At 39.3% G+C, this 27,472-nt stretch overlaps 1 long non-coding RNA gene across 4 annotated transcripts in view; it reads right to left on the bottom strand.

Moving 5' to 3' along the window:
- Positions 1-3,705: 3,705 nt before the first annotated feature.
- Positions 3,706-27,472, bottom strand: part of LOC134729240 (uncharacterized) — a 43,307-nt gene continuing 19,540 nt past the window's right edge. For all 4 annotated transcript variants that reach the window (XR_010110128.1, XR_010110127.1, XR_010110126.1 and 1 more), the window contains exons 3-5: positions 9,731-9,895; positions 4,485-7,578; positions 3,706-3,973 (exon numbers count right to left, since the gene is read on the bottom strand). This is a non-coding gene — a long non-coding RNA (uncharacterized LOC134729240). The remainder of the gene's footprint in view (positions 3,974-4,484; positions 7,579-9,730; positions 9,896-27,472) is intronic.

The following is a 27,472-nucleotide window of genomic DNA, read 5'->3' on the forward strand; positions in this document are numbered from 1 at the left end:
AATGGGGAATTGGGGATGCTCAGGGTCAGGTACATGCTTAGCAAAAGACCCAGAAAACCCTAAGCTCTCACCTCTGCATTTTAAACTCTGCACAAGTAGAAAGTAGAGGCACAAGGAGAGTTGTAACTTTATGCTGATTGGTAAAGGCATGCTCCAACACACATACATAGATCTCAGGTGAAAAAATCAGATATTTATGTTTAGTGAGAGTTAAAAAATCTGGAGTCTTACTTTCCAGTTAAGGTTTAGTGAAAGTATTTGGGGAGATTTGCATTGATCAATTCATCCTGAGGTCAAGAAAATCTTGATTTTGGCATTTGGAGCCTCCAGTAAAGGACTAGCCTCCTCCCAGAGGTGTTCTTTGGGCTTTTGGACTCAGTGACACACTACTGGTTACACTGATTTGAAAGTCAGCTAAGAGCTTGCTGCAGAACTCCCGCCAAACTCAGTTTCACCCTTAGAGGGCTAGAGCATCCCCAGCTGCTAGAAATTTTATGCCTCCTTCTATCCTCTGAAGCAAAGCTGCTGTCTCTGTGGGGCCCACAATTTTCTGAGCATTTCCTATATGACTGGTCCTGGTTCATAGATGAGTCAGGGAAGGTGAAACCTCACGATGTCCACTGGGCTGCTGTGGCTGTTTAATCTGTGCCAGCCATACAGAACCTGAAATGAGTGGTTGCTCCTCTCAAAGGTCAGAACTCAGGGTTTGTGGTAATTGCACATATTCTATCTGTTTGGTTATCTACAATGGAAAGTGTAGACTGTCTGAATGTCTTTTGGGCTGCAAACTGGAGACAATGTCAGATGCTGATCTAACTGGATCACTCATCTAGAAGTCCATGGTAAGGGTTTGTTTTCTAGAGAGTGACAACAATCAAGCTGCAGATTGAACCTAAATCTGTGTCTAACGCAGAGTCTAATACTGCAAGCCAGACTTGGGGTTGCTGGTGAAAGTTGACCTATTTGTCTCATGGTTGAAGAATTCCTAGACCATACCTAGCAGAATAACCAGAAGTGGACTTTTGGCCCACTTCTTGAGATATCAGTCACCACTCTTGACATCTTCAGCATAACAGTATGCCGACTCCATCCATACCATGTATCCCTTGAAGCTAATCTGTGCCATCTTTTAGGCTTTTGAGACCAATTGAGCTCTGACTTCGTGGCATTTTTCACCACACGTACTAAAAGGAGCCAACTCTATGATGTTCCCTCCTTTTCCACACATGTTGGTTAGATAATTTGTTGATTAGGTATGGTTTATTTTCTCTTCCTGATTGCCTCCAAGATAAGGATGAAATGTTTGGGGGATCTAGGAATCTACTTCACAAACTTGGAATTTCGTGCTAATAATTCCTGGGTGAAATGTGGCTTTCTTTCCCATAACTGCAATTCTAGGCAAGCCTGGCTTTTGTATCCTCTGAGTTGCATCTAAGCCTAGTAGCAGTTATGGGACTCCAACTTAGTTCCAGCTAAGTTTTATGTAAATATTCTTGTCTCTATTTTACCTGGCTCTGCTAGATAAAGTGTCTAGAAAAAAGTAGAGGGCGACTAGAATAAAGATGAGATTATAGGTATCGGAATGAGACACACTGATTCTGTGGAAGTACTGGGAGAACAACCTGGAACCTGGGGTATGAACAACACAGACCTCGGAAGCTACGGGAAACGGTGGGACATTAACAACTTTTTTTCTTTCTGAACAACCCCTGGTGCAGCCCACAGAAAGGTCTGGAAATACTATTAGTTAGATCAGACGGTAAGGCAGAGGCTGTGGATACATCTCCTTTTGGTCCCCACATTACTCTTAAGAATCCTTTGAGACTATTCTATCTCTCCGTGATGTAGGCATGGATCTCTAGTGGGCAGTGTGCACTCTCGGTGCCCATGGTTCCAGGCCACAGTTTTTCAGATGATGGACAACAATTGCTTTTTCCTGAAGAGACTTAGTACCCTGTGGCTGAGCTTAAGCGGGATTCTTGACAGCATTGATTGCATTTTCTTCTTCCTCTATGAAGTGGGATTTCTCCTTCTGTTTTTCTACTGCCTAGAGGTGAATCTGTATTTGTCAATATTTAGGTAAATCAGAGACATAAATCAGGTAAGGAACCCTAGACACTGCTTCTAGGCTAGCTGGACTCTTGCCTATTTCCCTTCTCACTTTATGAGATGAATTATATTGGCACAGGTTGATACCCTTAGATAGTGTCTCTCAGGAGCAATTAGAGAAGCATACTTCTAGAGAAGCTGGTAGGACAGGGCAGGACGGCCAATGAGGATCAAAGTTTCTGTCCAAATTTTTGAGCCTAGCTGTGTGTGGCCGACGAATCCAGGAAAGATCCCAGATCCCTGGAAGGGATTGTAAAGAGAGGATCCATTAGATTAGAATGCTAGGGTGGGTGTCCATCCGTCGCCTTCTGAGTGGGATTTTCAGGGTTAAGACTGTGGTAGGGCTGCAGAGAAATTCTATCCTGGGAAAGCCTCTGATCGAGTGCAACATAGGTGGCTCCAGCACAAGGAGAAGTCCTCTATTTGAGGAACATTATACGTGTGTGGATGTGTCTGTGTTCTTCCTCAGCAGAGCCCCACTGACTGAATGATTGTTTGAGAATTATGAGTAAAGAGCCCTATATTATTTTGAATTTAGTAAATATTGGAAGAGAAACAAACAATATTATCTACTTTCAAATTGAATAACATCATGAGCAACTTCCAGGAAAATGTCACAGGAGGAAACCCCAGGGCCTTGCTCATCCCTGGAAACCTTGAAAATCCTGATGCAACCTGTAGGGTTAAACTTATCAACACTTAATTTTTTGCCATATAGATTTATCTTTATAAAAAATATTTTCATTGGGCCTTTATTTTGATATATGCCATGAAGAATAAATCATTTATTTCCTTTGTGATAAGAACATCACATTTTTACACCTCATGTATAAATGATGCCATCACCCATGTAGTTTTTATTGCTATGGCCTGAATGTTTCTGTCCCCTTTCAAATTCATATGTGTATAATTTTAGGCATGAGGCCTTGGGGAAAGTGGTGAAGCCAAGAGTTCTTCATCTTCATGAATGGAATCAGTGCTCTTTCAAAGGAAGTTGAAGGGAATGCCCTTGTCCCGTGTGCGAGATTGTACCATTTATGGGGAATAGGGCTCTCACCATATACTAAATTTGCTGCTGCCTTGATCTTGCACTTTCCAGACTCCATAAATGTGAAAAATACGTTTCTCTTATTTATCCTTTACCCAGTCTAAGGTATTTTGTTATATCAGCCAAGATGCACTATGACACTTTCTTAGGCACTTTGGTTTATTTCTGAATTTTTAATTTTAGTGATCCATGAGTTTTTTAACCAATCAAGATTTTACACAGGGCTTGCCAGTGTTTTTTTTTTTTTTCCAGAGTTTTCTTGTCTATTCTTGTTTGCGTTTTCATCTATATAATATTTTATAGTAACATGTACTTGCAATATTTAATGGTACCTGTATAGGAACAAAATTGAATTTATAAATAACTTTAAGGACAATTGATGTTGATAATATTGAGTTTTTCTGCCTAAGAATATGATACAAATTGTCTATTTGCTTATGTCTACATTCATATATTTCATAAACTTTCTATGTTTTTTCCATATTCCGTAGACATTTTTGTAATATTTATTCCTAGTTTATCCTGCTAAAAAGTAATTTGAGACACAATGAAATTGCAAAGTGTTTATTTGAGTAAGAGCAGATGATAAATTATAAAATATCAGACGGAAAGATATTGAGTGCTTCATTGACAGTGTAAGAAGCAAGTATTTATTTGAAAAATGTAGAAACAAAGAAATCATTTGATTGGTGGTAGCACAACTTTTTTTTATTGTTTTTTGTTTGTCTGTTTACCTTGTTGGACAGTTTCTATTTATATAAGGTTGTTGGCTACTTCTGACTGGTTGAGCTTCATTTCTCTTTTTTAAATATGCAGCTACAAGAAATAATTTAAGTTTTGTTTGTATTTGCAAATCAAGCAAGGTTGAGATCACTTATGAGACCTAACTAATTTTGTCTGCTCAGAGATTATTGAGACATGATCTCCATTTTAATTTACTTTAACAAATTTTCTGTACTTTTACTTTCCATCCAAACTGTAACTTATAAATTATTATTGTTGTACATATGTAGGCCCATGTTGTGTATGCTTTGAAGACCTGTCCTGCATTCAAACTCATTTGTATTATGTTATTATTGAATTTGCCCCATTTATTGGAATTATAAACTGCAATCCCCCAACTACAAGAGGTACGAGCTCTGATGAGATAAGAGTAAAGATGAATCAGAAGTGAAAACAGTCCTCCAACCCACACATGCAGTAAAAACAAATTTCACATGAATACAATGAGTAATTATCTAAAATTTAAAGTACCCTGAAAACATTAATATTTATCTCATTATTATGTAATATGGAAATTACAAGACAAAAAAATCCAAAGACTTACTGTTTAAATATAATTGAAGCTTTTTATATGATGAAGTGGTCCATAATCTAAATGTAAAAAGCCAATAGGAAACATATGAAATAAAATAAAATTATATGTAAAAGTGACAATGCCTGTATTAGATTTAACAGTATCTTACAATAAAATAAGTTGAAACCTACAAAATAGAAGAAAGTTTAAAATTAGGCAGATATTATCAGCCCGGTGAAGAATAAATACATATGTCAATAAGCATTTAATGTATTTTGTCTTAGATTTTTATGAAATAATAAAAAGTAAGCAAACCAATAACATGGTAGTTTCACCCTGATTGATTCAAACTGAAAAAATATTAACATTTCTCCATGAGAAGTTGGATTCATGGATTGGCCTCATGCTGCATTCAAGGCACTTTAGCCAGGATCCAACACTCATTGCCAAGAGTCAGCAGGCTAGAAGTTTGCTTTTAAGATGTTCCTCGGCCTGTGACCAAGACACTTTTTCCTGACTACTTCTTCAACTCTGACATAGGTTTTGCTGATATAAATGCAAACCCGGCTCTATACCTACCAAGTATCTACTTGGCTAGAGCTGCAAATGGAGCATTTAGGCACTAGGCAAGAGCTCTTCCCAAGTTTCCAAGCAGACTTTCTAGAATTTCCCAAAAATACTGACATTGTCTTTCAGACCCCATCTCCCAAAGAGAATCAGAGAGGCGGTCTGGAAGCCATTTAGAATCTCCAGCCTCCAACCTAGTAACAACGGACTTGGATACAAAGACGCAACCTACTGACCTCAAGGACACCAGCCCAGATTCTGGGCATTGAATTCCTGCCTCCCCATGAAAGATCTCAACTGAGTCACATCAAAGCCCACACTCTTCTTCAACGTTCACCTTCCAGACACGCTCCAAAACAGCCCCTCAGAATTGTCTTGAGATGAAACAAAAGGTGATGAAGGTCCAGGTTTGGAATGCCTGCCTCATTCCTCACTCCTGAAAAGTCTACACCTGCTGGTTAGAACTCTCATACCTTAGGGAGCCCGGGCTCTGAGTGTATCCTCTAACAGGACCTCCTGGCCTTTTCCTCCTTGGAGGAGAGTGCCCAAGAATAATAGGGAACACAAGGCCTCCACTCTCACATGACTTGATTGAATGATGAACTGATGTCGGAGGAGGAAACATATGTAGGGAAGAGCCTGGGTCTTGTGAATCCCTGTTTCCCCAAGTGTGATGCCTGAGCAAATGGAGGGAGAATCCTCAAGTATTATTGGGTGGTAGACAGACACTGCCTAATAAAATTAAGTAAATGTAAGGTGACTTGAAGGGGAATTTATCATATGTCATATACAAAATTTTAGTTGGTCAACTTTATTTAAAAACAGTCACAATTTGTAAGGGCATTCAAATATAATTTTAATAGGGAGCTATGAAAATTATCTGCACTTGCTATGTAAGTGATTGAGGTAGGGGTAACTATCTGAAGGTCATGAGCTTGATATCTGCTACTTAATTTCATAAGACATTTACTTGCAAATGGTTGCCATTTTTGCTCTCACTATATGAAAATTTTTTCTTTCAAAGAGCATTCCTATGAAAGAAAAACTAGAAATTTTGCCAATTTCGGCTATTAAAACGATAAAACTGGTTTGTTTGTTATTCTTAACCAAATGCTCTTACAGATGACACATAGTACCCATGCTTTGATTGTTTTTTGTTTTTTTTTTTTCACCTTAGGTCAATTGCCTTTCATTTTATTCATCAAACTGTATTTACTGTAGATGGACATTGCAGTTGTCATGTGCCCTATGGATTTGTACTTTGTTAGAAATATGAATTCTCAGGCCGAGTATCTTGGCTTACTCCTGTAATCCCAGCAATTTGGGAAGCCGAAGCAGGTGGATCACCTGAGGACAGGAGTTCAAGACTAGCCTGGTCAACATGGTGAAACCCCATCTCTCTACTATTTGCAGTTCACATTGTACCTTGCAATGAATATACATTTTATCCAAAAAGCCTAAAAAATAATGAAATTGGGGTGGGAATGGCTGGAAGTATAGGTGAAACAAAAATGACACATGACTAGTAGCTGTTAAAGCTGGGTGACTGGTCTGTTATCCTTTTTTTGTATTGTGTATACGTTTTTAATGTTCTGTAATAAAACACTTGTAGAAAATGACAAAGTTTATCTACACTTAGCTCTTAAGGTCTTGGTTACCTTTGGGAAGGAGAAAGTGTCAAGGGCATGAGCAAATCTGATTCTTACATACACAAGTGTATTTATTTAGTAATAATTCATCAAGCATTCCATAAATATTTTGTTCCTATATTGCTGTATGCATGTTATTCATCAATAAATATTTAAATAGTACATATTTGCATAACAATCCTAAATTAATATTTTAGAATAATAGTAATCTTTTGTTTTGTTTTAAAGTGGGGCGTGTTCACTCATGACATCATCAGGTGTATATTAATGTTCCAAGATATTTATTTACGTTTTAACTTTTGGAAGAGTCCCCTAGGTCTCTTAATTTTTACCTCAGTACAGTAAGTAGCATGGTTTTAACTTTTTGGAATGCAGCTTTGTTTTCAGAAAGGTTCTCCCCGAAGAATGATGCTCACCCAGGCCAGCGCACACAGCACAGTGACCCGTGCACAGGATGCACTGAGCACACACGGCACTGGGTGAACCAGGAACAGAAGGAGAAGCCAGCCTGGGTCTGCAAAATATACTTTGCAGGAAAAGCAGGTAAAATTGAAAGGTCACAATTCAGCAGCAAACGTTTTTACATTCATTTGAGAAATCATTTCCAGCAAAGACTGCTCGTTAAAGCCATGGTTTTCTGGCTTGCCTACACATTGTAATCACCTGCACAACTTTCAACCGTATTTTTTTCAGATCCAGCTCCAAGGATTCCTATTTAGTTGTGCGGTTACAACTTGGGTTTAAGGGATTTTGAAAGTTTTCCTCCCCGCAGGTGATTCTCTTGCGCCAGGGGTAAGAAGCGCTGGATAAGGGTGAGGGATGCTTTAGCTGTGAGAGATATCCATGTACTCTTCAGGATTTGCCCCATCACATATGTGGAGTTCGGGGTCTTAGAAAATATTCTTGCCCTGTTAAAAATTAAAGGATGGCTTCAATACAAACTTAGCTAGTTGGCTACGTTGCAGAAAAAGAAAATGCCTTTCCAGAGATCAGTTTTTTGAGTCAGAGTTTTGTTCTGTCAGTGAGGCTGGAGTGCAGTGGTGTGATCATGGCTCACTGCAGCCTTGACCTCCCAGGCTCAGGTGATCCTCCAGCTCCAGCCTTCTGAGTAGCTGGGACTGAAGGCATACACCAGGCATGGCTAATTTTTCAATTTTTTTTTTTTTTTTTTTTGTGGAGATGGCTTTCTCTATGCTGCCTGGGCTAGTCTCAAACTCCTGGCCTCAAATGATCCTCCTACATCAGTCTCCCAAAGAGTTCAACCTACAGGCACAGGCAAGCATGCCTGGGTATTTATTAAAATGTAGCTACTAGAATATTTAAAATTCACATGTGCCTCACATATTATTTCTTAGAGAATTGCCTCATTTTTGAAATCTCAGGCTGCCTGCTCTAAAACCTGGTTGTGCCAGGAAAGTAAAAAATCTGAAATTTTAAAATAATTGTCATTATATTGCTTCCATGTATGAATAACACATATATATTTTTCATAAATACAAATAATCTTACACACAAATGAAAATGCAAGTATTTTACAGGCAGGGCCAGTGTCCAGTGCATGAAGGAAGCCCTGCCAGAAAAGGATCCAGGAAAAACCTATAATTCTTGCTTTATTCAATCCAGTGTCAAATCACATATGTCACTCATGGCCTGAGGTGGCGTGGTGGGGAATTGAACTATATCCAATCATGGGTGCTGGCGTGCAAATTATCTAATCAGGTGCACAGCTGGAGAAGAATGGGCAGCTTTTTGGATCTAGGGATGCCTTTGCCTGTCTCTCTACTCAGAGCTCAGGACACTAGAGCCACCTCAACCCAATAGCCTGTTTTTTAGTTGTTTTAACACTCCAAAAGAGAATTAGTTTTCTCATGCATTTTCCAAATGTGTGGCAAGAAGAGCCTCAAATCTACCACCCTGTTACCACAGCCTAACTCTGGCTTGCAGTCAGAGTTTAAATTTCCAGTTCTTTCCTGACACTTACCAACACTAACTAACCTTGTGTAACTCACAACATTATCAACTGTTCTTTATTGTACATTTTAGACACAGTATTTTAATTCTGCATTTTTTCAAAAAGCAGTGGATGACACTTAAAAAAATATTTTTCATTTGTAAACATTTTACAGGACATGAAAGCAGATAATAATCCCCTGACAATCCACAGTAAAAAAAAAAGAAAAGAAAAGAAAAGAAAATATTTGTGCCCATTTCTTTAATCTTCCCTTGGCACAGACACCCCATCAGAGTGTCTTTGGGTTGAGGTTTTATTTCGGAAACCTCACAGGGCAATACATCCTTAGCCATCCTGTGTTATTTTCTTTGTTTTGGGTTTCAAAACTGCTTGAGAATCCCCAAGATACCAACACTGGCCATGACTCTTGAAGTGTCTAGTAAATAGCATCCCTTGTGTCATCTCCTCTCAGGGAACAGCCCAAGGTATGGGAATGTAGCCTCTTTTTGGAGTGGTTGGATGCACTATACCTGGAAGGAATTTCCAGGTATACCTTTGTGTTAAAACCAAACCCCTTAGGACATTAAGTATTTCTTACCCCAACGCTTAGTTTCCATTCCTTAGAGACACATTGCAGGCCAGGCAACTGGATGCTGATATTGAGGAAAAAATGTCCTCAGATTGGTGAAGGGAGAGAAAATATTTCAAAGGACAAAGAAACCCAACCTAGTGAGGCAGTGCAAAAACCTGCAAAGTAAAATACACCTCACAGACACAGTGGAGCACAGCGTAGCAGCTCCTGGTAGGACGCTCATGACCCACTTCACTGAACCAGATGGGAGCAGGGAAAATATCCCAAGTAATAGAATGGCTTGACTTGACCCTTGGGTCAGATATGTCTGCGTTTCAATCAGCATTGTCACCTTCTAATTTTGTCACCTTGAAAATATGATTGTATTTATTTTAACTTCACTTTTTCATTAACTGTAAATTATGTTTTATCAGTAGAGCTTCAAAGGTATGAGAATATTTATAAAGCACATTAAGTTGGTGAATTTTGAATAAAATTAAGTAGTAATATATTTCATTTGTTAAAAATTGTTACTTACCTATTTCTTCAGCAGAATGAGTGTAGCATGTCTCCCAGGTCTGTTTTTTATTTGTTTGAGAGGTGATTTCAAGCAGAATCTCACAGCTTACTGTTGGAAATGCTATCAGTTGTAAAGATAGGGATAGTCTCTCTTCCACTACGGTGGTAGGAAATGAATACATATCTGCAAGCACATGAGGTAGATTAATTGTCAAATTACATAAATTTATCACATAAGTTATTCTTTTTTTCAAAACAGAGAACTTGTGAAAGTGAATAACTCTATTCCATGCGCTGCCATCTGGGTGTTTGAGGGTAATGTTAAGTTTTAGGAGCTGGGACTTTGCACCTCCTGAAGTGTTCACATATGATTAATTGTTTACTAAATGATTTGTTATGAACATAATTAAATTACATGTTTATTTTCTGAAAGGGATAGATACTTTGGCTTTTCTTGATGAATTATAAGATATAAGCCACTTATAATGTTTTTATTTTATTTTATTCTGTTATTTTTTATATGTAGTTTCACTCTTGTTGCCCAGGCTGGAGTGCAATGGCAAGACATCCGCTCACTGTAAACTCCACCTGCTGGGTTCAAGCGATTCTCCTGCCTCGGCCTCCTGAGTAGCTGGGATTACAGGCATACACCACCACACCTGGCTAATTTTGTATTTTTAGTAGAGACGGGGTTTCTTCATGTTGGTCAGGCTGTTCTCAAACTCCTGATCTCAGGTCATCTGCCCACCTAGGCCTCCCAAAATGCAGGGATTACAGGCATGAGTCACCATGCCCGGCTGTAATTTCCTCTCTTTTATACCTTAGATTTGAATAATTTTTGCTGGATTCTTCAAACATGAAGTATTTTTTGAATTGAAAACTAACTGAATGACTAACTGGTAAGTGGAAGGAGCCTTTGTCACTGCCAGAAGATATAGAGCCTTGGTAAGCTGGAAGCTCACAGGCAGATGCAGTTGAGGTTGAGATAGAAGAAATGTTGGGAGATTCTTTCTAGAATGGAATTGTTATTGTCCTCAGACTGTTTCTAGACTTGGTCTAAGAGGTTACCTAAGAAGTATTGGAACAAAGAAAAAGTACAAATGATTAGATCTTTGAGGATCTCAAAGGTTAGGTGGAAAATGGCCTTATTTCATAGGGAGGAGAAAACAAGTTTACAAAGAAGGTTGGAAAGGAAGCACAGGATGGAGGGTAGCAAAATCAGATCCCAGATAAGATAATGTTTCACCTTGAAGTCAGCCTGTTCTTAGGAGGGGTATGTATAAATAAGGGTTGTAGGTTTGCTGAAGCTGTGGGTGAGTCAAAGTTCAGGGGCTGGTTGGAAGAAGAGAAACAAGCAAAGTTTCTGTAAAGAGTATGTTATTTTGACCACTGAAGACTAAATTACTGAATGGTTGTTCATTTTTAAAAATGGGAATTTGCAATCTGTGTCCATTTTTGTGATAGGTTAAAAAAACAGCGGGGAGCATCCTCAAAGTCATCAGGGGAAGCACGTTTCTCTTCACTAAGCTGTTCTTTGAGAATGCAAAGAATGGGGGAATTTCTTTAAATATAGCTATTTCCAGGATTACCTTCACCTACAACTGTTCCTTGCCCTAGACATCTCTTCCATTTGGCTGTTTCTGAGTTACATTTTTATAATAAAGTAGTGAATATAATTACAGTTATTTGTTGAGGTTTTCTTTTTAGTAATTCTATCAAATTATTTAACTTGAAAAGGGGTTTATGCTAGTCTCAGATTTATAGGAGGTAGCTCAGAAGTGTAGATGGGCTGCAGGGATGTGTAACTCTCCTCTACAGTGAGAGAGGTGATGTGGGACTGAGCCCTGAATTTCTGGGGTCTATGCGAACTCTAAGTTGTGTCAGAATTAAATTTTGGGGCAACAAATGGGTGTTGGAGAATCAGTGGGTTTTCAGGGAACTTTCCACATTTAGGATCAAAAGCATTGTAAAAAGAAAGACAATGTGGGGGCCTCTGCTGGAGAGAGACTCCAGGTGTCTCGGGGAAGGTAGGCTCTGCTCTGCACACAGGCTGCTACACCATGCACTGCCCTGTGTTTCCACACATCCTCCCATGGTAAAAAGGACCGACGACTCTGAGGGAAGAAGTTCTGAGAACAGATGCCTTCTACCCTCCTGCCAACCTGAGGCCACCACAGGTTTTTCACCCACTGAACATATGCACCGCATGTTGATGTGGTCAAGCCCCTCCCAGCACAGGGCTTCAGCATCAAGATTGTTGCCCATGCTACCTATCCTCATAGACTTTCCCACCAAAAACCCACACATGTGCCTAAAAGACCCCTGGCATATGCTCTACCTCAGACACGGAATCTGCAGGGGCAACCTGGTTTTTTCACCATCCCAGATTTCTGTGCCACCTGATCATAATCTCGTCTTCCTGCATGGACATAGAAATAAGTCAGAGCAAAGTTTCACCTGGGTCAGTATCTGCAGCATGAACCAGTCCTTCCACCAACCCTGTACTGCCTCCCAATTGTGGGTTCTTAATAACACCTTCCCCTCTTTTACCTTTTAGTTCACCTCAAACCTTTTTTTTACGTGCACTCAGTGTGTCCAAGCCACCCCTCAGTTGCCTGAATCCAGCACCTACTAAAATCCAGATGTCCAGTAGTTCAAGACCATGGGCCTAGACCATGTTTTTGCAGAAGGAAATACAAATTAGAAATGAGAGGCTCTATTCTCCCATTTGAAAATTTAAAAAGATATTTTTTCTTTTCCCTTTTCTTAAACAATGTAATTTAGAAAACTTTTTTTATTAATTTTTTGAGACGGAATCTTACTCTTTTGCTTAGTCTGAAGTGAAATGGCATAATCATAGCTCACTATAACCTTAACTTCTTGGGTTTGAGCAGTCCTCCTACGTCAACCTCTTAATTACCTAGGACTATAGGCATGCACCTCCAGGCCTGGCTAACTTTATTTATTTATTTATTTTTTCAAGACAGTGTCTTGCTCTGTGGGCCAAGCTAGAGTGTAGTGGCATGATCTTAGCTCAATGCAACCTCCGCCTCCCAGGTTCAAGCAATTCTCTTGCTTCAACCTTTTGAGTAGCTGGCATTACAGGCGCACAGCACCATGCCTGGCTAATTTTTTATTGTTATTATTTTTAGGAGAGAAACGTTTCACCATTTTGGCCAGGCTGGTCTCGAACCCCTGACCTCATTATCCACCTGCCTCCGACTCCCAAAGTGCTGGTATTACAAGCTTGAACCACCATGCCCAGCCATATTTATTTTATTTGTTTTTTTATGGTGACAGAATTTCACCATGTTGCATGTACTGGACTCAAACATTTGGCTTCAAGAGATCCTCCTGCCTTGGCCTCCCCAAATGTTGGGATTACAGGCATGAACCACCGTGCCTGGCCTGGAAAACTTTTATATGTATCTTTTTTTCTCTGCTTCTTTGAAATATAAGCAAATCATTTTAACAGCTAAATAAGCCTTTCGCCACTCTTCATGATACAGAATTGTCTTTGTCTAAGACCTGGAAACTATTGTTTTGTTTTTTAATTTGGCAAAGATTTATTGATTTTTTATTTTCAGTCTTTTGAAGTAGGCACAGCTCAGTACAGTGGCTCATGTTTTTAATCCCAGTGCTTTGGGAGGCTGAGATGAGAGAATTGCTTGGGCCCAGGAGTTTGAGACCAGCCTGGGCAGCATAATGAGTCTCCTTCTTTATAAAAAATTAAAATCAACTAGCAGGGAGGGCATGGTGGCACAGGAGGCTGAGGTGAGAGAATCATTTGAGCCCAAGAGTTTGAAGCTGCAATGAGCCATGATCACAGCACTCTACCACTGTAATCCAGCTTGGGTAACAGACGGAGACCCTGTCTCTAAATAAATAAGTAAATAAAAAAAGTGTTTTTTCATACATAAAAATAAGTAAATAAACAGATAAATAAAATAGACATGGATTTGCTGAGAATAAAGCTAATTACAAGATAACAGAAAAGTGAGCACCAAGGATGGGGTTCACCCTAGCAAATGATTCCAGCCTATTAGGACACTCACAGAATTTTCCCTGCAGCATGACCGACTTGAAAGTAGAATGTCATCATGTCAGGCTGTACCAGCGTTGGAAGACTAAACACTGTGGGGAAGAACCTCCCTTATGGAATATTATCAACAGGTGAGAGCCCAGCTCCTGCCCTGATGGGCTACAGAAATGAGTTCTTGAGATAACACATTGCAGAAACATGCATAGAGTAGTTTAACCTTTTTTGTGTGTAACCCTTTCACCATTTTCCTGTGAAATCCTCCCTAGTAATAGTGTTAGCTTTTAACTTTTGAGGGTCCGATAGGACTGAAGCTGCATGCTGCAGGAGATACCTGGGGCAGGAAACTAACACAAACTGCAGCCACAGGCATAAATACTCATGGTCTAATGTAGAGTGAAAACAATACAAAAGTCTTTACTGTTATTCGCACAAGTGTGTAAAGAGAGACTTTCCACATAACCAACTTGCCACTGAGACTAATGAAGGCCAGATTCCACTGGAACAAGACTATGAGTTACTCATGGGAAGGCCGTAGGACAAAGCCCAGAGATTTTTCATCTTTGAGTCTGCGTCCTGGGTCTGTCCCGGTCTTCTCGGCTTTCTGTCTGTAGAGACCCCTATGTGGCTGCTCTCAGCACAGCCCAGTGCTGGCTGTGTTCGCTGGTTTAGTGCACCTGCTTTTTTTCCAAAAAGAGGGAGGAGTTGGCCACATCAAACTGAATGATGAAGCTCCTCATCAATCTGAATGCAGCTTTGTAAATGTGCCTAGAAACCACACAAAGAAAAGTCTGTGATCTGCCTTGCTTTGACCGTATGTGACACCTCCATTAGAAATTCTGCTTTTCTCTGCACTCCAGCCTGGGTAACAGAGTGAGACTTCATGATAAATAAAAAAGAAAGAGAGAGAGAAGGAAAGAAAGAGAGAGACAGAAAGAAAAAAAGAGAAAGAAAAAAAGAAAGAAAGAAAAAAGAAAGAAAGAAAGAGAAAGAAAGAAAAGAAAAGAGAAGAGAAGAAAGGAAAAAAGAAAAGAAAAAAGGAAAAAAGAAAAGAAAAGAAATTCTGCTCTTCAGATTAGGCACATAAGGAGAATCTGTACAAATCTCCATGAAAGAAGGAAACCAGAGAACAAGTTAAAGTCTTGGAATTCACATCTGAGTACACAGACTCGTTCTCCAACCCTCTTCTTTTTATTCTGCCAGCTATGGCCTAGGTATGAACATGACAGGTACACAAGAGTTCCAACACCTGACAATCTACTTCAGTCCAAGAAGAGTGCCCTCCCTCTTGCTCCCCATCCAACTCATGGTACTAAGAAGTGGTGTGGGACTGCCCAGATGAGTTGACAAGAGAGGCTGGCATGGAGGGGCCTGTCCTGGGCTGCCCTGTGTTATTTGTAGGTGCACCCGGCCAATAGCCAGGGACATCAGTGATGAGGGCTCAGTTGACATCTGTGTTATCAGATAAGACTTTTACATTGAGCCTTTGTAAGGCTGAAACTCAGAAATTTCAGGGCACAATGAAAGAGCATCTCACTCTCTTGAGCAACTCTCACCAACAGAGGTGGATACAGAGCTGTCTCAAGAATGTGGATTCCTGGTTTCTTAACTGCTGTTGGGTTCTGACACCAAGAAAGTGTGTTAAACTCTTCAAGGTTCCATCTACTGGGCCCCATGTTTCTGTAAGACATACTGAAAGACTCCACTATGCTACTGATTGCTCAGTCTCCTCTTCCATGTCAACTCTTTGTTTGTACACAATTATGCAAACACAACTTCCCCTTAATTCCCTGGAAAGAACTAAATGCAACCTGGGTTCCAGGATAGAAGAGACAGCTGGAACATAACCTTGTTTTTCTTACCATCTCTGGGACGCAGTAAAAGTCACTGTATTCAAGGCTTCCCCAGCCTCCTAGCATGCACAGTGGTGATGATGCTAACATCTACTTAATAGGTAATGTATTAGGTGTATATAAGATAAGACATAAAAACAATGATGTAGTGTCACCTGTAGATAATGCACACACTTAGAGATGGAAGCATTAGGAGAATAGGTGGGAGGTAGCATGGGCCACAACTCAAACAAGCCTGGTGTCTGGCAGGGTGATCTTGGGAATATCACTTCTCCACTGGGCCTCATTTTCATTCTGCTCCAGTATGAAGTTGAAATTAAATGTAGATACTGTCCTCTGGCATTCATATATTTTAGCTGTGCGTCCCCACCCAAAACTCATTGTGTATTATAACCCCTAGGTGTTAAGGGAGAAACCTGAGGGGAGATGATTGGATTATGGGGATGGGTTCTCCTCATGCTGTTCTTATGATAGTGAGTTCTCACGAGATTTGATAGTTTCATAAGCATCTGGTACATCCCCTGCTCTCACTCACTTCACTTGTCAGCCACTTGGAAGGTTTCTGAGGTGACCCCCAATTATATGGAACTGTGAGTCAATTAAACTTCTTTTCTTTATAAGTTACCCAGTCTCAGGTACTCCATCATTGCAGTATGAGAATGATCTAATACAGGAATTCAACTTTCTAGTGCTTTCTCTTTATATTTAGAATCATATCCATGTGCCTTATCACGTCTATGACAGAGGAAGTCTTCACAAAGTCTCCCAGTACTAGGTATTGAGTGACTCAGTTTTTTATTGAATAAAATGGAATACTTCCTGATGCCAGTAGTATGGCCCTTCGGTTTTGAGGAAAATATCATCTTGTAGGTTGGCTAACAAGGAGATAGGAGTTCAAATGAAATTTGTTTTGTCATACTGGCTTTAAGGCAGTGATTAGAAAAGGCCTAAGAGGTGGGTTCTGTAGGGGATTGCTGGAAGGAAAGTAGGAATATGGAAAGTCATGAGACATACACAGTCATCTCTTCTTGCTTCCTCACAGGTCACATACAAATTCAGGGAGAGTTAGTATGAAGCACACAATGGAAATTTGGGCTCCAACATCTGCAAACTGATGCTTTATGGACTTCAGTTGGCCATATTGGTTCCAACAATTTCAGCCAATGTTTAAAAAACTTATAGCAGTTAAAATTTTAGTGTTTCAACAAGCCATTTCCTATCTTTCATTGTGAAGATCCATTTTTTTAAGTCTTTTTTTTAACAGTATAGGGGGTACAAATTCAGCTTCTGTCCAATGAAATACAGAAGAGGATATCACTTTTGTTTTAGTTCTGGCTGCTATGCCAAAGAACCATAGATAGGGAGCATATAGACAACAGGACTTAATTTCTCATACCTCCAGAGGTTCAAATTTGAGATCAGGGTGTCAGCATGGTTGAGATCTGGTGATGACTCGCTTCTGAATTTCAGCCTGCACACTTCAGGTTTTACCCTCATTTTGCAGGAGGATGAGAGCCCTCTGCGGTTTCTTGTATAAAGCCAGTAATCTCTATTATGAGGGTCCCACCCTAAGGGGTTAATTACATTCTACCTCCTTATAGCATTACGCCGGGGTTTACAATTTTAACACAAATATAGAAGAAAAATTATAGTAACTCTCAAGTTTTTTTTTTCTTTTTTCTTTCTTTCTTTCTTTTTTTTTTTGAGACACAGTTTCACTCTTGTATCCCAGGCTGGAGTGCAGTGGTGTGATCTCGGCTTATTGGAACCTTCACCTCCCAGGTTCAATTGATTCTCCTGCCTCAGTCTCCCAAGTAGCTGGGATTACAGGCATGCACCACCACATCTGGCTCATTTTGTATTTTTAGAAGAGATGGTGGTTTCACCATGTTATCCAGGTTGGTTTCAAACCCTTGACCTCAGGCGATCCACACATCTCAGCATCCCAAAGTGCTGGGATTACAGGTGTGAGCCACCGCACCCTGACAAGATTTTTTTAAAGCTCTAATTTTTCTCCTACTGGGTTTTTCTTGTATGCGCCCTCGATCTTTCTCTCTGTCTCTTTTTGTGTAAACCTTTTTGTCTAATTCTCTCTGTCTATTGTATTCCTCAAACACAGGAAGCAAGCTCCAATGCTATGAGATGCTCCATGTAGAGACCCACGTAACAAAGGGTGAGGGGGTGCTCAGACGAGTAGAGAGAAAGAAAGTCAGGCTCTCTGTCCACACTAAACCCTGCCAATTTTCACATGAGTCAGCTTAAAGGCTCATGCTTTCCCAGTCTAGCTTCAGTTAAGACCACAGCCCCCGGTCTCATAAAAGACCTGAAGGCAGAGGTAGCCAGCTGAACTGTGTCCAGATTCTGGTCCACACAAATTATGAGATATTATATGTTGTTGAAAAATGCTGAGTTTTAGGTCAATGTTGTCAGAAAGGAGCAGATATCTAAGCTCATCTCCCAGGCCCTAGGATTCTCCATCCCTCTGCTTATCTCTTCCTCAGGCTGTCTGCAGCCAAACTAGTCCCTTTTTACCTCTGGCAAACTCACACCTATGAGTCTTTTCACTAAGGGTGGCTTCTCCCTGACACATGCTTGTGCAGAAGCCTCCCTGCTGTCATCCTCATCATGGATTAAAAGTCACCTCAGTGAGGCCTGAGGTCCTCCCATGCAATAATTTTCCAGCTTTTCTTCTCAATAATCTACTTTATATTATAGTCCTTGCTCTTTTCTTTCACATATACTTGCTTTAGTGCTGTTGTCCAGTGGTCCTCAGACTGTTTGGTCCTGGGTTGGGGGGTGCAGGCATGATGTAATAATTTTCTGTACCACATGTTGGACCCACCAGGGTAGCTGGCAAATGGTGAGTGCAAGGGAAAAAAGACTGGCTAAGTGATTATATGGGGGATCTCTAATATCCCTTCCTCTTTTGACCACATGATAATGTGGAGATCACTGATAACAACATGAGGTGTGTGACTGTTACTTGTTCCAGCTGCTCCAGCAAAGCTCAGTGGGCACCAGAAACACAGCAGGCTGTAACCACCTCCTGGCCATCACTAACCCTACAGCCCCAAGCAGGAGCACTACGGAACAAATCTGATACCTTGATTTTTCTGTCCTCAAGACACTGGTTCTTCAAGGTCCTAGGGGATAAAGTAGCAGGATCTGAAGGCCCCAAGTACAATGAGTGACCTAGGAATCCCGTTTTGCCCTCTCTTTGCCTCCACCTTTTTGGTTGTGCTATTTACTCATGAGGTATCCTCCCCTTATCCAGTGAAATTATTTTCTACCGCTTTCAAATGAGGACCTTAAGAACCCAACAGTAGCTGAGATTTTCCGTGGACGTCAGCCTCAGACTCAAATGCTCTGGCATATTTAACTCTGTCTCATCTTCATCTACCCAAGATGCCTCTGAAGTGGCCATGCCTCCCTCTGATTTGAAGGATCTGCAGAGAGTGGGTGCATTTTTGCAGTCTCAGAGCAAGAATCCAGGCTGGCAGACACTTATGAGTATGTGAAATCATTGAGGTCACCCACTTCAGGCACCCCTATTTATGAGGAAGAAAACAGGCTTTCCTGTAGGCACTGTCTACATTAGGCTGAGGTGGAGCATAGCTCATTTTACTTCCAGTTGCCCTCAGAGCTGGATGCAGAACCCCAGTCCTGTTATCTTGAAACTGACATGGAGAGGTCCCCATGTGAAAAGAACCCTGAATCTGCTCATTTTCTGTGCTCCTGAATGTGTAGCTACAGACTCTAATTTCGAAAACAAACCTGATAGGTGGGACAGAGCCAAGGCCTAGGAAGCTGGAGCCCTCTCTAATGCTCTGGAGCCTGCCCACCTCCTGAGATCTGGACCAGTCTCTGCCTCTTCTGTGGCCTCACTTTCCCAATTGAAATGTAATGAAAAATTAAATGTAAAACTGCATAAGCATATGCTCTGTGAGAATTTGGTGTCAGAATTCTCAATACTGGATGATATTTTGGAATGGGGTGGGTTTGGGACCAATGGGTTCTCAGGCCTCCTGTCACACCCAGTGCAGTAGGTGTAGAGCTCTGGACAGCCAGGTGTTCTTTCCTGAGCCAGCTGATTACAACACAATGGACCAAGGGCTCTGATCTTAAATATGGTTTCACAGGATACCCCACTTTCAGCCACCACCTGCTCCACGCTTCCCATATTCTGGGGAGCTGATGACAAACCTCATTATAGTGAGGAAGACCAAGAAACTAGACTTGTGGGCCTGGGGAAAAGAAAAAAACACTTCTATTTCTCCCAAACTGTAGAATCTCTTGTCAAATATTTAATTTTGATTATATCTGAGCTTGATAATACGTTCATGTGTTAACAGCTGCTTAAATTTATTTTTTCTGTGATGTGTGGGATAATGTCTTTGCCATATTTTAAATCAAATTATAAAAGCTCTCTTTAGAGTGGATAAGTGAGCATCTTTGTAATATAAACTTCACATATTTGTTGCCAGTTTGTTCTTTTTGTTTTTGTTAAAATGTTTTGTTTTATTCTGATTTGGATGTCTTTTGCGGTTTTGCTATGTGGCTATTTATTACTGCAGTGTAACTTCTCCTCTAATTGACTGACAGGTTTGTACATTCGCAATAAAATATTTTCATAAAATCTTTGTAAAAACTGTGTAGTCAATTTTACATTACATAAACATAAAACAGTCAAAACTATCATGATGAAAAAGAAAGATTGAGGGCTTAAAAAGTAAAATACAACACAGCTAAAGTAGTCTGTAAAGGGAAATTTACAGCACTAAATCCCCACAAGAGAAAGCAGAAAAATGTCTAAAATCGACAGCATAACATCACAATTAAAAAAACTAGGGAAGCAAGACCAAACAAATTCAAAAACTAGCAGAAGACAAGATTTAAGATCAGAGCAGAACTGAAGGAGATAGAGACACAAAAAGCCCGTCAAAAAAATCAATGAATCCAGGAGCTGGTTTTCTGAAAAGATCAAGAAAATAAATAAACTTCTAGCCAGACTAATAAGGAAGAAGAGAAGAATCAAATACATGCAATAGGAAATGATAAAGGGGATATAACTATTGATCCCACAGAAATAAAAAGTATCATTAGAGAATATTATAAATACCTCTTTGCAAATTAACTGTAAAATCTAGATGAAATGGATAAATTCCTGGACACATATACCCTCCCAAGTGCAAACCAGTAAGAAGTCGAATCCCTGAATAGGCCAATAACAAGCTCTAAAACTGAGGCAGTAATTAGTAGCCTACCAACAAAAAGAAGTCCAGGACCAGACGGATTTACAGCCGAATTCTACCAAAGGTATAAAGAGGAGCTGGTACCATTCCTTCTGAAACTATTTCAAACAATAGAAAAGAATTACTCCTCCCTAATTCATTTTATGTGGCCAGCATCATCCTGAAACCAAAACCTGGCAAAGGCACAACAAAAAAAGAAAATTTCAGGCCCGTATCCCTGATGAACATTTATGTGAAAATCCTCAATAAAATACTGGCAAACTGAATCCAGCAGCACATCAAAGAGCTTATCCACCACGATCTAGTCAGCTTAATCCCTGGGATACAAAGCTGGTTCAACATATGCAAATCAATAAATAAAATCCATCACATAAACAGAACTAATGACAAAAACCACATGATTATCCCAATAGATGCAAAAAAGGCCTTCAATAAAATTCCACACCTCTTCATGGTAAAAACTCTCAATGAATTATGTATTGATGGAACCTATCTCAATATAATAAGAGTTATTTATGACAAATGCACAGCTAATATCATACTGAATGGGCAAAAACTGGAAGCATTCCCTTTGAAAACCTGCACAAGACAAGAACACCCTTTCTCCCCACTCCTATTCATTATAGTATTGGAAGTTCTGGCAATCAGCCAAAGAAAGAAAGAAAGAAAGCGTATTCAGATAGGAAGAGAGGAAGTCAAATTGTCTCTGTTTGCAGTTGACATGATTGTATATCTAGAAAACCCTACCATCTCAGCCCAAAATTTCCTTAAACTGATAAGCAACTTCAGCAAAGTCTCAGGATACAAAATCAATGTTCAAAAATCACAAGCATTCCTATACGCAATAATAGGCAAACAGAGAGCCAAATCATGTGTTAACTCTCATTCACAATTGCTACAAAGGGAATAATATACCTAGGAATCCAACTTAAAAATGATGTAAAGGACCTCTTCAAGGAGAACTACAAATCACTGCTCAAGGAAATGAAAGAGGACACAAACAAACAGAAAACAATCCATGCTCATGGATAGGAAGAATCAATATTGTGAAAATGGCCATACTGCCCAAAGTAATTTATAAGTTCATCGCTATCCCCATCAAGCTCCCATTGACTTTCTTCACAGAATTAGAAAAAAAACTACTTCAAATTTCATATGGAATCAGAAAAGATCTTGCATAGACAAGACAATACTAAGCAAAAAGAACAAAGGTGGAGGCATCATGCTAGCTGTCTTCAAACTATACTAAAAGGCCACAGTAACCAAGACAGGATGGTACTCGTACCAAAACAGGTACATTGACAAATGGAACAGAACAGAGGCCTCAGAAATAACACTGAACATCTAGAATCATCTGATCTTTGATGAACCTGACAAAAACAAGTAATGGGGAAAGAATTCCCTATTTAATAAATGGTGTTGGAAAACTAGCTGGCCATATGCAAAAAACTGAAACTGGACTTCTTCCTTAATCGTTATACAAAACATAACTGAAGATGGATTAAAGACTTAAACATAAGACTTAAAACCATAAAAACCCCAGAAGAAAACCAAGGCAGTACCATTCAGGACATAGATATGGGCAAAGACTTCATGACTAAAACACCAAAAACAATGGCAACAAAAGCCAAAATTGACAAATGAGATATAATTAAACTAAAGAGCTTCTGCACAACAAAAGAAACTATATCAGAGTGAACAGGCAACCTATAGAATGGGAGAAAATTTGTGCAATCTATCCATCTGACAATAGGCTGATATGTAGAATCTACAAAGAACTTAAACAAATTTACAAGAAAAAAAGAAACAACAACATCGAAAATGGGCAAAGGATTTGAACAGACACTTCTCAAAAGGAGACATTTATGCAGCCAATAAACATATGAAAAAAAGCACATCATCACTGGTTATTAGACACTTGCAAATCAAAAACGCAATGAGAAACCATCCCACACCAGTTAGAATGGTGATCATTAAAAAAATCAGGAAACAACAAAGGATGTGGAAAAATAGGAAGACTTATACACTGTTGGTGAGAGTGTAAATTAGTTCAACCATTGTGGAAGACAGCGTGGTGATTCCTCAAGGATCCACAATGAGAAATACCATTTGACCCAGCAATCCCATTACTGGGTATATACCCAAAGGATTATAAATTATTCTATTATAAAGATACATGCATACGTATGTTTATTATGGCACTGTTCACAAGAGCAGAAACTTTGAAACAAACCAAATGACCATCAATATAGACTGAATAAAGAAAACTTGGCATGTACACATCATGGAATACGATGCAGTCACAAAAAGGATGAGTTCATGTCCTTTGCAGAGACATGGATGAAGCTGGAAACCACCATTCTCAGCAAACAAACACAAGAGTAGAAAAGCTAACATCGCATGTTCTCACTCATAATAGGGAGTTAAACAAAGAGAACACAGGGACACAGGAAGGGGAACACCACACACTGGAGCCTGTCGGGAAGTGGGGGACTATGGGAGGGATAGCATTAGAAGAAATATTCTTGGCCTAGGCCACTATTTTGATTTTCCAAATTTTGTTTCAAAAACATGATATGTTTCAAAAATTGTTATTGGTATGTAATTATATAAATATATAGTTCAGAAAAAAGAATCAACATTAATTATGCTTTTTCCAAAATACTTTATGGTTTTGAGCTCTTCTAGCAGTGACATTTTTGCTGTAGGTAATTGCTGTATACCTGGTATATTCATCATAGCATCCTTTGTGCCGTTTACACTTATCCTTCAATTTCCCACTCTCCTTAAGTGTAAAAGTTCAAGGCCAGAGCTCCCATATCTTCCCAATATTACTTTTTGAAAAGAAGCTTCTATGTACTGTTTTCTCTGGGTCTTGATTGGATATATTGCTAAAAGAGCTGAAAAATAATAATTTTTTTAAAAATTCGGTGATGAGATTAAAGTAAATATATTTTATAAATCTAATGTACAAAATGAGGTCAGCTGAGAAGACAATGACAGTTGAAGCAGAACCTGAGGTCCTGTTTCTCTCAATTGACATATGAACTTAACTACAATTGGGCGAGCAAAGCCAGTTGAGTTTGTAGCACCCCACATGAGAAAAAAGCCAACCATAACCAATTTAGAAGAAAATTTGGTCACATTTGTGCACTACAGAACAGCGAAGTTAGATAAAAATCTGTCCATTCCATGATTCTCCTTCGGGAAAGAAAAAAGAGTGAAATGCGTACGCAAACTTCTGACTTACTGAGTTGTACCGGGGTTATCCAAAGACTGGAAATTGCTTCCTTTAACATTTAGTGTTGACAAGAATAGAGACAGAGTTTAAATGACAGCTTGGGTCAACCGAGAATAAAGATAAATGCTTCTTACAACAACAGAGACTGTAGTGCCTACAACAGTGACGAAGGGAAGAGACTAAAGGCTCCTAAGAGGAAACAGAGGTAAACCTTATTAACAAGAAAATACATACAGTAGTCCAAAGAAGACACATTTTGACAACAGATTGGAGAAGCTCCCAGTATGACTACTGTGGCTGAATGTTGTCAATTTTCCCATGTATAAAGCTCTTTCATAAAGGATAAAATAGGTAGTGGTTTCTTAATTGATCAAAACCTTAACAAAACTACAGTATGTAAAAGCAACCAGGAAATATAACCTAATCAAAGGAGAAAAATATATATTCAAGTGAACCTAAAGAAGTGGAGATCTAGGAATTATTTTTTTAACTTAAAATCATTTTATTTTTCTTTACTTTTTCATTTTATGCACAGGATCTTACTTTATCTCCTGAGACAGAGTACACTGGTGGAATCACAGCTCACTGTAACCTCAAATTTCGGAAGTCAAGCAGTCATGCCACCTATGTCTCCTGAGTAAATATGACCACAGTTGTGCACATTACCCCTCCTGTATAGTTTCTTTCAAAAAATTTGTACAAACAGCATGTTGCTGTGTTGCCTCAGCTGGTCTCAAACTCCTGGTCTCAGGCAATCTGACTGCTTCAGTCTGAAAGTGCTGGCACAAGCCGTCATACCTGGAATTGTTTCTCTTTTAAGAAAAAAGAGCTTTAAATCATTAATAGTAAAATAAAACAAAGAAAGGTATTGAGTAACGATAAAGGGTTCAATTCAACAAGAAGACTTCACTATCCTAAATGTAGGTGCACCCAACTTTGGGGAACATAGAGTTATACAACAAGTACTGCTAGACCTACAATAAGACTCAAGTAGACACACAATAATAGTAGGGGAATGCAACTCCCCACTAAGTGTTCGACAGATTATCTAGGCAGAAACTTAACAAAGAAATTCTGGAGTTTGATTCGACACTTGATCAATTGAAACTAATAGACATTTATAGTATATGTGACACATCATCTAAAGAAAGTAAATTCTTCTCATCTGCTCACAGAATATGACAGGCCACAATGGAACAAAGACAAAAATCAATACCAAGAAAATATCACAAAATCACAGAATGATATTGAAATTAAACAACTTGCTCCTGAATGAATTTTGGATAAACAAAAAAATTAAGGCAGAAAATTAAAAAGATTTTGAAATAGAAGAGACACAATATAACAAAATGTCTGGGTTGTAGGAAGAGCTCTGTTAAGAGGAAAGTTGAGAGTGCTAAATACCTGCATCAAGAAGTTAGAATGATCTCAAACTAACAATTTAACTTCACACTTAGAGAAACTAGAAAAATAAAAACTAACTTACCCCAAAGCTAGCAGAATGGGAAAAATATTCATAACCTATGAACCTGACAAAATCTAATACTCAGAATCTATAAGAAACTTAAAGAATTCACAAGGAAAAAATTACCCCATGAAAAAGTGGGCAATAACAGACACTGTTCAAAAGAACACATACAAGTGGCCAAATAACATGAAAAAAGCTTATCATCACTAACCATCAAGGAAATGTAAATAAAAACCACAATAAGACACCATCGTACACCAGTTAGAATGGCTTTTGTTAAAAAGTAAAATGATAATAGATGTTGATGAGGTTTTAGAGGGAAAAAACCACTTATACACTGTTAATAGGAATGTAAATTAGTTCAGCCACTGTGGAGAGCAGCTTGGAGATTTTCCAAATAACTGAGAGTTAAACTGTGATTCAACCCAGCAATTTCACCGCTGGGTATATACCCAAAAGAGAATAAACTATTCTACCAAAATAGCACATGCACTTGTTGGTTCATCACTACACTATTCATAAGAGGAAGGACGTGAATCAACCTACGTGCCTACTAAAGGTAATTTTTTATTTTTTTGAGATGATGTCTCACTCTGTTGCCCAGGCTGGAGTGCAGTGGCACTATCTCAGCTCACTACAACCTCCACCTCCCAGGTTCAAGCAATTCTCCTGCCTCAGCCACCCGAGTAGCTGGGACTACAGGCGCATGTCAACAAGCCTGGCTAACTTTTGTATTTCCAGTAGAGACGGGGTTTCATTACGTTGTCCAGGATGGTCTCGATCTCCTGACCTCATGATCCACCCGCCTTGGCCTCCCACAGCACTGGGATTACAGGCATCAGCCACCGTGTCCAGCCTATTGATGGTAAATTGAATTTAAAAAGTGTCACATGTACAGCAATACTACTTAGCAAAAACAAACAAAAAAAACCTCCTTTGCAGCAACGTTAACACAACTAAAGGCCATTATACAAAGCAAATTAATGCAGAAATGGAAAATGAAAATACTGCATATTCTCATTTATAAATGGAAATTAACACTGGGTACACATGGACAGAAAAACAAAAATAATAGACAACTCTTAGAGGGTGGAGAGAGGGAGGGATCAAGAACTGAAAAACTGTCTACTTAGTACTATGCTCACTACCTGAGTGATGGAATTACTCATACTTCAAACCTCAGGATTATACAAAATATCCATGTAAAAAACCTGTGTAGGTACCTCCTAAATCTAAAATAAATTTGAAATTCTAAAAAGAGGTCTTACTCTCTCACCCAGACAGGAATACAATACCATTATAGCTCAATGCAGCCTCAAGTTCCTGGGGAACTCAAGGAATAATCTTATATCAGCCTCCAACTTCCTGAGACTACAGGAACATTCCACAATGCCTGACTAATCTGTGAAAATATTTTTTACCAATAGCTTCTCACAATATTGCCCAGGGTAGTCTCAAACTCCTGGCTTTAAGTAATTGATAGGGTTTGGCTCTGTGTCCCCAGTCAAATCTCATCTTAAATTGTAATAATCCCCATATGTCCTGGGAGGGACCCTGTGGGAGGTAATTGAATCATGGGGGTGAGACTTTCCCGTGCTGTTCTCATGATAACAAATAAGTCTCATGTGATCTGATGGTTTTATAAGTGGAGGTTCCCCTGAACAAAGTCTCTTGCTTGTTCCAATAATGGTGAGACCTCCCTAACCATGTGAAACTGTGAGGCCATTAAACCTTTTTTCATGATAAATTACATAGTCTTTTTTATGTCCTTATTATCAGCATGAGAATGGATTAATACAGTAGGCCTCTTGCCTTAGCTTTCAAAGTAGCTGGAGTTACATGCACATGTCACTGTGCCTGGCTAAAACACCTAGCTTAAAGATGCTCAGTCAGCTAAAGAAGAATATA

The sequence above is a fragment of the Pan paniscus genome, chromosome 17, assembly GCF_029289425.2.
Source record: "Pan paniscus chromosome 17, NHGRI_mPanPan1-v2.0_pri, whole genome shotgun sequence".
NCBI classification, from domain to species: Eukaryota; Metazoa; Chordata; class Mammalia; order Primates; family Hominidae; genus Pan; species Pan paniscus.